The sequence below is a fragment of the Eleutherodactylus coqui genome, chromosome 8, assembly GCF_035609145.1.
Source record: "Eleutherodactylus coqui strain aEleCoq1 chromosome 8, aEleCoq1.hap1, whole genome shotgun sequence".
Lineage (NCBI taxonomy): Eukaryota > Metazoa > Chordata > Amphibia > Anura > Eleutherodactylidae > Eleutherodactylus > Eleutherodactylus coqui.
The window spans coordinates 13942078-13954985 of NC_089844.1; positions in this window are offsets into that span (position 1 = coordinate 13942078).

Genomic DNA, 12908 nt, shown 5'->3' on the forward strand with positions numbered 1-12908 from the left:
ATGAGCCTGGCTGCCGCATTCAGGATGGATTGGAGGGGGTAAAGTCTGATGCAGGGGAGGCCGATCAGCAACGAGTTGCAATAATCGATCCTGGAGTGGATGAGGGCAACAGTAAGCGTTTTTAACGTCTCCACAGTGAGAAAAGAGCGGATTCTTGCGATGTTCTTGAGGTGCAGCTGACATGTTCGGGCCAGAGATTGGATGTAGGGGGTAAAGGAGAAATCAGAGTCAAATATGACCCCAAGGCAGCGGGCGTGTTGTCTAGGAGTTATGGTGGCGCCACACACTGAGATGGAGATGTCAGGATGAGGGCGGTTAGTGGAGGGTGGAAATACCAGTAAGTCAGTTTTAGAGAGGTTTAGTTTTAGGAGTCAGACAACTGAGTCAGAGCTGGCAGCTGGCAGAGAGAAGTCCAATAAATGTAGCCGAGGTCAAGGATAAAGAAGGTAGGAATAAGCAGGAGCCAAAAAAAAAATGGAGAACACACAATACTGATATGGCATAACAACAAGTGGAGCCAAATTGCTTAAGTATCCTCCTTAGGAAGGGGATGCCTGATATGGCCAGGACTGTGTGCGGATAGGCTGGGGAAAGACTAGCAGGATGCATGCTGACTATTTAAGTATGGGGGCGGGTGCCTGCATGTACCCTATGGGCAGAGGCTAGACACTGGAAGGTGGGAAGAATGTGGCATTTGCCGCATGAGGGAGTATGAACAGCAGCCAACCGTGGCAACAGCAACAGGGGCAGGTGAGCCAAGTTGGCAGCCACAGTGTGTGCCGTGACAGCACTACTGTCAGTACTAGTGCCACCCAATGTAGATGCCGTCATACAGTTATCAGATAACAGCTCTGTCTATAATCTAATAACAGTGTGTCATGGGATCATGTTTCATATATGTGTTTGCAAGGTGAATGCAAGTTAGTTAGTCTTCCTGCAGAAGTTAGTAAGTGAGGAGTCTGCAAGTCAGTTGGGGTGAGCCGAGTCTGCAAGTGGGTGAACCCCACAGACACGGATTGGTCTGTGTGTGGACAGAATGGAAGAAGCTGAGTGATTCCCTTCTGCTTGGCCTGGGACCAGCTTACCCAGGATATGCCAGTGTTACCCCTAAGCACTGAGTGAGAGTGAGAGAAGCAGCCATGCAGCATTGAGTGCCTTTTTCCTGATGTGTGTGTTGACCGGTAGAGAGCTGGAGAGAGAAGAAGAGTGGTCAGGAACAGAACCCCACAGATAACTAGGACTGTGGACTTGTCTGTCATCCTGTGAATGCTCCCTGTCACACCACCTTTGTGTTTGCACCGTTATCCTGCTGGCGTATGTAAAGTCGGACTGTATATAATTTTACTGCAAGTAAACGAGCTTGACCGGCCGTTGTTCATTTTGCTCATAACGTTATCCCTGTGTGTGGACTATCGGATTTTCAACTACTGAATTCACCACTGAGGATGGAACGGTGGCGTCACGAGTGACAAAGGACTTAAGGTAAACCGCGTATTGGGTTACCCTGTGAAACTTCCCCAGAAGTAACTTGATCAGATCCCATGTGACCCACAGGGAATGAGATGGTAGAGCCCCGTGACAAGGCCTCATCTACCCCGCTATCTCCTCGGGTGTGGGCCCGCTCCTCGGATGCTGCAGGGCAGAGCTTATGGCATCACGAACTGGATGATTCCTGCAAGCCTGTTCTTCAAAGATGGAGAAGAAGTGCCTTCCACCACCTTTCCAGACCCGGAGAAGACGTTGTGTGCCTGCGTCTGAATTTATACAGTTTTGTGGTTATCCAGCCCTCTAAGCCCTCTGAGAGAAGTTATTGGAGAAACAAGGCTGAGCTACCTGCAGAAAAAAAATGCAGTGAAAGGATAAAGACTCTTTACCTAAGTCCCACTCTTATGTCTCCAGGATGTGTTATACCCTGAGATGGGGAAATGTTGAACTATTGGACCCAGATGAAATGGCTAACCTCCATTTTATGACTGTTAGCAAAGAAGACAACATAGAGCCACAAAATGGCGCCCAGGCTTCTTCATCACCCTGTACTTTGGAGCCCGCGAAAATTTCCCACCACAAAGTTCTCACGTGGCTGAGGAAAAAGGAGGGGAGGATCGCCCCTACCACGGCGCAGTGGATAGTGCAGAAGACCACCCAGGGAAGGAGTCACCACTGCAGGTGAGTGAACCGCTTTATCTTTCGCTTGAGACCAGCATGAGCCACCCCCTAAGGCAAGATGGCAGCTAAAGTCCTTATAGGAGTTCCTGCCAGATACCCTCCGTCTAGACCTCGCTTTATTGGGGTGACGAGCCTGAGCTCCAGGGATTGGTTTCACCACCTTCGCCTGCATCTCCACCTCCAGTGGACCGCCTGAGGAAGCCTTCCAGATGGAGGCTATCCTGCGCAAGGATGCCCCTTCTTCTCCTACGCCTGCCGCGGGGGAGCAACTCTGGAGGCCACAGCGATACCGTGCTGGGGACAGTTTTGTGGAGAGCCGGTACCCCCCCCCCCATCAAACAGAACCCCATAGATAACTAGTACTGTGGACTCATCTGTCATCCTGTGAATCCTCCCTGTCACACCACCTTTGTGTTTGCACTGTTATCCTGCTGGCATATGTAAAGTTGGACTGTACATAGTTTTACTGCAAATTAACAAGCCTGACTGACCATTCACGATTTCGCTCATAACGTTATCCCTGTGTGTGGTCGCGTATTGAGTTACCCTGTGAAACTCCCCCAGCAGTAACATGGTCGGGTCCCGTGCTACCCCCAGGGGAGGAGATGGTAGAGCCTCGTGACAAGGCGTCATCTACCCCGCTATCTCCTTGGCTGTTGACCTACTCCTCAGACGCTGCAGTGGCAGTTCTCATTACCTTCTTCACAGTAGGTATGGACTTCCCCAGATCCTGGGGTAGTCACCAAATAACACTGGAAGTGCTGTAGAGGACACAGTAACTTGAGCTTCCGGCATGGTTCTGTGAATTTCCCCCTCTACCCTGCCTTAGTCAGACCTCATCTGGAATACTGTGTCCAGCACCCCACTTTAAAGAAGATATAGTCAAACTGGAGCAAGTTCACAGAAGAGTTCCCAAGATGGTGAGCGGTCTGCAAATCATGTCCTATGAGGAGCAATTAAAGGATCTGGGAATGTTTAGCTTGCAGAGGAGAAGGCTGAGAGGAGACCTAATGGCTGCCTACAAATATCTGAAGGGCTGTCACAGTGCAGAGGGATCAGCCCTATTCTCATCTGCACAAGGAAAGACTAGAAGCAATGGGATGAAACTGAAAGGGAGGAGACACAGATTAGATATTAGACAGGGAGGGCGATCAATGAGTGGAACAGGTTGCCACTGGAGGTGGGGAGTTCTCCTTCAATGGAAGTCTTCAGAGGCCGGACAGACATCTGTCTGGGATGATTTGGCAGGGAGTTGCACCCGATGACCCTGGAGGTTCCTTCCAACTCTATCATTCTATGATTCTATGAACTTTGTGCAAATCTTATCAATCTGCCATCTATTGTTTTGGGTTGCTATGTTTGCAGTTCATGTAAGTTTATGCAATTATTATTTTGCAGTTTGCTGAAATCTTTGATCACTGTGCGATGAACTACATTGTATTGCAAACAACTGCTGTGTGGGGTAAGTGTACATAGACATCGGCACCTCCACCCTATATTTAGGACTTTGTGAGCTTCGAGCACAAGGAATATGTAACAATGGAAAGAGGAAGCTTCTTATCAAAGATTTCAACATCAACACATAAGAAAGAGGAAATAAAGCAAAAATGCAAGTTTCTTCCTTTTGTTATAACATTTACCAATCCCTTATGGACGTATTCCCGTATGTTTGTGATAAGTGGTATTTTGCTTCTCTAGAATCGAATTAAAAGTAATCGTTCACAGAAGAATTAAAAAACGGTCAGAAACTAAAAAACAATCACCCTTTGTAATGGATTCTCAGTATTCCCTCTACAGTCCCATCCTGGTGGAGCCGACAATGTACTTTATCTACCCTACGCCCGGCTACAGCCCTGGTTGTGCCATGATGTTTGATTAGGGAAACTGGAGTGCGAAGCGTGGGAAGAACCTACAGGGTCTCCATGCAACAAAGCCGAGCGCCAACCGCTTATACCACAACAATGGGGCATTCTAGAGACGGGATGAACAGTAGCCACCGTGGGCAGGAAGGAAAGCAAGTGGATCCTTGACCAGACCTTATTCACATCTCGTCATTCACTACGTCCAAGGCTTCAATCATGGATTACGTCTGAAGAAGGCATTCGGCTGGGGTCTGGATGAGACCATTCATTTCTGTTGCTGAAACAGAGACTAATAGGTCTGCAGGGTTCCATTTGTGTTCAGCATTTGGAGCCAAAAGGAAAAACATGGTGGACCACGTGGGATCTTGGGATGCCTCTGCATAGAATAACATAGTTTACATCTATACCCTTAACCCCTTAGTGACCGGGCCTATTTACACCTTAAAGGGGTAGTCCGAGTTATTATTGGCAATGGAGAGATGTAGTGGACACACAATACTCACCTTCTGCTGCTGTGATGCCCCCCCCCCCACCGCTGCACCGGTCTTCTGTTTACAAGTTACATAGGTTGTTTACTCACGTGACCTCTGTAGCCAATAGAAGACCTGACAAGGACGTCACTGATGACACCCCGTAAACCTGCCGAGGCTTCTACATCAAAGGCCCACGTGGTAGGTTTATGGGACGTGATCAGGCCTTCTGAACAGGTGATGTCACCTGACAGATGCCACGGCGAAGGACCGCCGAAATGGTGATCTGGCAACGCAGTGAGTATATTAATTTTATATAGTTTTGGGCACGGGGGGGTGGGGGTGGGTCTAAAGCTATATAAAATAAATAACTTGGAAAACCCCTTTAAACAGCCATAACTTTTTTCTTGTAGACTTGCCATATGAGGGCTTGTTTTTGCTGGACAAGTTGTATTTTTTAATGTGTTGTATATCCTAAGGGGATGGAAAGAAGACACTGATATTCCACCATGGCTTATCACTGTGCGATAAAAGAACATGAAGATGTTCCTCACTGAATCAGCACTATCAGGCCGGGCTCAAACCGCGTGAGTCACACAGGGATTTACTGCTGTGGAGCTGGCCGGCCTATTGGGGCGTATGGCAGCTGTATCTCATATCTCATGCACGTATCTCACACAGGTATCTCTCGCACGTATCTCACGCACGTATCTCTCGCACGTATCTCACACATGTATCCCACGCACGTATCTCACACACGTATCTTGCACAGGTATCTCACACAGGTATCTCACGCATGTATCTCACACACGTATCTCACACACGTATCTCACACACGTATCTCACACACGTATCTCACACACGAAAACTCACGCATGTATCTCACGCATGTATCTCACGCACGTATCTCACGCACGTATCTCTCACACGTATCTCACACACGTATCCCACGCACGTATCTCACACACGTATCTCACACACGTATCTCACACACGTATCTCACACACGAAAACTCACGCATGTATCTCACGCATGTATCTCACGCACGTATCTCACGCACGTATCTCTCACACGTATCTCACACACGTATCTCACACACGTATCTCACACACGTATCTCACACACGTATCTCACGCACGTATCTCACACACGTATCTCACACACGTATCTCACACACGAAAACTCACGCATGTATCTCACGCATGTATCTCACGCACGTATCTCACGCACGTATCTCTCACACGTATCTCACACACGTATCTCACACACGTATCTCACGCACGTATCTCACGCACGTATCTCACGCACGTATCTCTCGCACGTATCTCACACACGTATCCCACGCACGTATCTCACACACGTATCTTACTCAGGTATCTCACACAGGTATCTCACGCATGTATCTCACACACATATCTCACACACGTATCTCACACACGTATCTCACACATGTATCTCACGCACGTATCTCACGCACGTATCTCTCACACGTATCTCACACACATATCCCACGCACGTATCTCACACACGTATCTTGCACAGGTATCTCACACAGGTATCTCACGCATGTATCTCACACACGTATCTCACACACGTATCTCACACACGTATCTCACACACGTATCTCACGCACGTATCTCTCGCACGTATCTCACACACGTATCCCACGCACGTATCTCACACACGTATCTTACTCAGGTATCTCACACAGGTATCTCACGCATGTATCTCACACACGTATCTCACACACGTATCTCACACACGTATCTCACACACGTATCTCACGCACGTATCTCACGCACGTATCTCTCGCACGTATCTCACACACGTATCCCACGCACGTATCTCACACACGTATCTCACACAGGTATCTCACGCATGTATCTCACACACATATCTCACACACGTATCTCACACACGTATCTCACACATGTATCTCACGCACGTATCTCACGCACGTATCTCACGCACGTATCTCTCACACGTATCTCACACACATATCCCACGCACGTATCTCACACACGTATCTTGCACAGGTATCTCACACAGGTATCTCACACACGTATCTCACACACGTATCTCACACACGTATCTCACACACGTATCTCACACACGTATCTCACGCATGTATCTCACGCATGTATCTCACGCACGTATCTCACGCACGTATCTCTCACACGTATCTCACACACGTATCCCACGCACGTATCTCACACACGTATCTTACTCAGGTATCTCACGCAGGTATCTCACGCATGTATCTCACACACATATCTCACACACGTATCTCACACACGTATCTCACAAACGTATCTCACACACGTATCTCACGCACGTATCTCACGCACGTATCTCTCGCACGTATCTCACACACGTATCCCACGCACGTATCTCACACAGGTATCTCACACAGGTATCTCACACAGGTATCTCATGCATGTATCTCACACACGTATCTCACACACGTATCTCACAAACGTATCTCACACACGTATCTCACGCACGTATCTCACGCACGTATCTCTCGCACGTATCTCACACACGTATCCCACGCACGTATCTCACACAGGTATCTCACACAGGTATCTCACACAGGTATCTCATGCATGTATCTCACACACGTATCTCACGCACGTATCTCACGCACGTATCTCACGCATGTATCTCACGCACGTATCTCGCGCACGTATCTCACGCACGTATCTCACACACGTATCTTACACACGTATCTCACACACGTATCTCACACATGTATCTCACACATGTATCTCACGCACGTATCTCACACATGTATCTCACGCATGTATCTCACGCACGTATCTCACGCACGTATCTCTCGCACGTATCTCACACACGTATCCCACGCACATATCTCACACAGGTATCTCACACAGGTATCTCATGGATGTATCTCACACACGTATCTCACACATGTATCTCACACATGTATCTCACACACGTATCTCACACATGTATCTCACACATGTATCTCACACATGTATCTCACGCACGTATCTCACGCACGTATTTCTCGCACGTATCTCACACACGTATCCCACGCACGTATCTCACACACGTATCTTACACAGGTATCTCACACAGGTATCTCACGCATGTATCTCACACACATATCTCACACATGTATCTCACACACGTATCTCACACACGTATCTCACACATGTATCTCACACATGTATCTCACGCACGTATCTCTCGCACGTATCTCACACACGTATCCCACGAACGTATCTCACACAGGTATCTCACACAGGTATCTCATGCATTTATCTCACACATGTATCTCACGCACGTATCTCACGCACGTATCTCACACACGTATCTCACGCACGTATCTCACGCAGGTATCTCTCGCACGTATCTCACGCACGTATCTCTCGCACGTATCTCACGCACGTATCCCACGCACGTATCTCACACAGGTATCTTACACAGGTATCTCACACAGGTATCTCACGCATGTATCTCACACACGTATCTCACACATGTATCTCACACACGTATCTCACACACGTATCTCACACACGTATCTCACACACGTATCTCACGCATGTATCTCACGCACGTATCTCACGCACGTATCTCTCGCACGTATTTCACACACGTATCCCACGCACGTATCTCACACAGGTATCTCACACAGGTATCTCATGGATGTATCTCACACACGTATCTCACACGTGTATCTCACACACGTATCTCACACACGTATCTCACACATGTATCTCACGCACGTATCTCACGCACGTATCTCATGCACGTATCTCACACATGTATCTCACGCACGTATCTCACGCACGTATCTCATGCACGTATCTCACACTTGTATCTCACACACGTATCTCACGCACGTGTCTCATGCACGTATCTCACACACGTATTTCACACACGTATCCCACGCACGTATCTCACACAGGTATCTCACACAGGTATCTCATGGATGTATCTCACACACGTATCTCACACGTGTATCTCACACACGTATCTCACACATGTATCTCACGCACGTATCTCACGCACGTATCTCACGCACCTATCTCATGCACGTATCTCACACATGTATCTCATGCACGTATCTCACGCACGTATCTCATGCACGTATCTCAAACTTGTATCTCACACACGTATCTCATGCACGTATCTCATGCACGTATCTCAAACTTGTATCTCACACGCGCTGTTATGTGCAGTCTTCCTGTTTTCTTACTTTGGATTTCCCACTCTGTTGCTTCAGAGCAGCGCACATCAACATTGCGTGTGGGCAGCATTGATTACACGCCATAGAGAACAATGGTTTCTCTTGCACGTTAAACGCAGCAAATTAGAACATGCTGCGCTCTTTTTTGCACCCACGTATTACACAATGCATGCATGCGAATGTAACAGAGTAAGGCAAAGTATTTGATTGCATGCGAACTACCGCATATCCCACATGCGTACATCATGCAGGAAACACGCGGTAAACGTACGGTGGTGTCAGCGCGGCTGCACACAGACACCACGCTTGTATCGTTTTTTATGTGTTACTACTTTTGCACACTAAAAATACTTTTAAAAATGTAATTTCGCCATCACAAGGTCCTCCGCATGATTACATCCTCATCAGCAGAGCGGTAGGAGGATTGGCTTTTGCGGAACAACCTGTAGTTTTTGATGGAACCATTTTGGGGTTCATATGGCTTTTTGATCACTTTTTTTTTTTTTTGGGGTGTTACATTAGGATTAGCAGAAAACATCAATTCCGGATTTTTTTTAGTTTTTTTATTTGCTACGACATTTACTGTGCAGCATTTTAACTCCATCCTGAGGGTCAATAAGATTATGGTGAAACCACAAGAATATGCAGTATATATGTTTTAATTTTTTACTTCTTTTGTAAAATAAAAACAATTTTTAAAGAAAAGTTATATTTCATCGCGGCATTCCCAGATCCATCACTTTGCTGTGTGAGTCTTGTATTTTGCAGTCAGAGTGTCATTATTACAGTATTGACAAATTTCAATCACTTTTTATTACATTTTTTGGGGGGAGTAAACAAAAAAATTGCAATTCTGGCATTTTTTAAATTGCTTCTTCTCATTGTTTTTTCATTGTCTGGGTCATTACAAATGTGACAATACTTAGTAGACATATTTTTTGTCATTTTTTAGATTTTAAAAGTGTTTTTGAGTGGAAAATTGTGTATTTTTTTGCACAGGATTTTTTTTGCAATTAAACTGTTTGTTTTTTATATTACTATTTAGTCCTTTAAGGGGACTTGAGGATGCAATCATTTAATGGCTAGGATAATACACTGCATTACCTATGTACTACAGTGTACTAGCGCTATAACATCAGCATACCAGTCCGTCATGCTGAAAAAAAGACATTGTTTTGGCATCTTTCAAGTGAATGGAGCCCTATGGATACGTCCGATGTATACACAAGCGTTTTCCTGGTATATGTGTCACACAAAGGATCGGACTGGATGTAAACAGAGTCTAATTTGGACCATTTTACACCCATTTGTAATGCTTACTTGTCACAAAATGTTGTAATCACAAAAGGACAGTGAAAATCATGTGACTGTCATGGCCACATGTATGATGTTCAATGAAGAGTGGACTTGGAGAAAATCATCATGATTTCTATTTGCATTCAGTTCACTATGTCCATTTCATAATCTGGACCGGTCTAGACTCATCTATTGGAACTCTACCAAACTGTACAGGGTGAAGCAAAAGTCTGGACACATCCATTTAACTGGTGTAATCATGAGAACATTGACTTTCAATGTGTCATTTGGGGGAGGCTGAATTATTTGGTGGAGGTGACAATTCTTGGCTAGAATTTCTTCAAAAACAGACTGGGAATATCAGTTTTGTCCTATCTTTACTTGTTTAGGAGTTAAGTGACATCTAAAAGCATTAAGTGTGGCGACCTTAGAGGCCATTCTACCTGACCTCTACACCCAATCCAGTGCCCAGGGAATGGCACATCCATCCAAATACTGTTAAGTGATGCATTGATGAAAAAAGGCCCTGAATGTCAGATGCAATTCACCATATTTTTGGCCCCGCTTAACAAGTAAAAATAATGAAAAACTGATATTTCTAGTGTTTTTCTGCGTGAATTCTAGCCTTGATTGATTGATATATCATATGACTCTCTGAGCTGAATTCAAAAACATCTCCTCCACCAAAAAAATGCAGCGTACCTCCCAATTAACTTTCACACATTCAATTTTCTCATTATTACTCTAGTTAAACAGGTGTGTCCAGACTTTTGCCTCACTCTGTATGTTGGATACGGTAGCAGCAATATGACATCTTCACTGTGATTTTAGCAATTGTGATGTTTCCAGCTGGTGAAAGATAGTTGTCTGATGAATTTTGCTTTCAATATTTTGCTTCACACTATAGATTCATTTCACAACTAGAACTCGTGATCTATCCGTGTTCACGTGTTGTATAACAGAAGCAGAAATGAAAGGTGACACAAATGGTGCTTAGATTGTATTACTCATATATGTGTATATATCGTCTCTACCATGAAATGAGGGGAAATAAATATATGGGATACTTCTAACCTCTAACACTTCAAGACCAAATGGAGGACAGTTCCTAGTGGCTGACTCACATGAACTAACTTGGTCCCCGGATGTTACGGTATTTTCCAGATGTCCTAATAGATGCAATCGTGTCTACTAAATAACAACTCAAAGTGCCAATCAGTGAGCTGGAAATGACGTGCTAATTATGCTCCTTCACAGCCATTTAGCAGAGCATGGAGCAGTGACAAGACTCACCCCATGCAATCTGGACTCCAAACCGTAGTTCCAGACTCTGTTCCTATGTCCTCCAGATTAGCACCTTGTAGGGCCACTTGGGTTTGCTCAGTTTGGTAGGTTATTCTATGAATATCTCAATGTGTGGCCTATAAGTAACAGGATCCAGGGGCGTCCCTACCATGAGGCAGTGAACTCAGTGGGGCAGCGGGTTACTGCCCGGCTGGTATATATTTTCTACCAGCCATATTAATGATTGGTAAAAAATAATTGCCACTTGTGAGCCGGCCGGGCAGCAATCAGACAAGCATTTAACTCACTTGCTCTGTAGTTTTGGTCCAGCGGCAGGGAGGGCCACCAATCTCTCCCCTGGCATCTGCATTCCTGCACGCAGACACGAGCCTGTATGCAGCACAGACACCAGGGGGAGAGGTCAGGGGTCACACTGTGATCACAGCAGCGGTGGAGGCTGCTGCCACCACTGGACTAGAACTACAGAGCAAGTGAGTTAAATGCTTGTCAGGTTGCTGCCGGTTGGGGGTCTGTAATAATCTGGTGTGAGTTTGAAGCCTCTTGTTGTAACCTGAGTGGACAGGTAGCGTAGTCAGGGAAAGCCAGAGGTCGGTAACGGTAGGTATCTGTTGCAGTACGGAGGAGCGGGCAGGTAGCGTAGTCAGGGAAAGCCAGAGGTCGGTAATGGTAGCAGCAGTTCAGTGGAGCAGGCAGGTAGTGGAGCTTGACTATAAGCTGGGAGCTCAATAATGACACAGTGAGGGCAGCACAAGGTCAGACTTAAATAGTGGGCCAAAACAAAGGAACAGGGTGGAGCCAGACAGGGAAACAGAACCTAGATTGCAGGGGCAAGGGACATGAAGTCAGGTTTATGCAGGGGATAGCTCAATGTGTAGAGCTGCCACCTGGAATACAGGAGCTCTTAGGTTCGAGTCCAGAGTCACCATTACTTCTAGGGCTACTAACAAGACTCACTATTACTTCTAGGGTCACTATGGGAGTCACTATTACTACTGGGGTGACTATGGGAGTCACTATTACTACTGGGGTCACTAACAAGGGAGATTATTACTACTGGAGTTACTAATGGGGTCACTATTACTGATGGGGAAACAAACAGAGTCACTATTACTATTGGAGCCACTAAGGGGAAAACTGGGGGCACTATTACTCTGTCACTTCAGACAAGTCTGAATGGTTACATCTGTGTTGGTAACCTTGTGTATTGGCACTTTTAAAGCCAGAAAATGATTGGCTTTTTTTAAGGGGTGGCGCCATTTCACAGTTCACCTTCAGCAGCATAAAGGTTTGGGGCGCCCCTGACAGGATCATACACAAAGCTGCGTGGCCATGTGTGGAACATTAGATGAGGAAGGTCTGATCTAGAAGCTGGAGTAGTAGGGAGTTTTGGACATCTTCATTGACATGGACAGACTTGGCTTTCAGCACATGTAGTTTGCCTTTTTGGAGACTCCATCACTTTAGTCTCATCTAGAACTACAAGGTTGAGGTTTGTGGATTGGACCACCAGAGGATCACAGAATCCTGGTTTGATGTAAGAACTAGGCCCAGCCACAGTAACGCTTATGAAGTGGTCCTCAGAATCAAGCATCA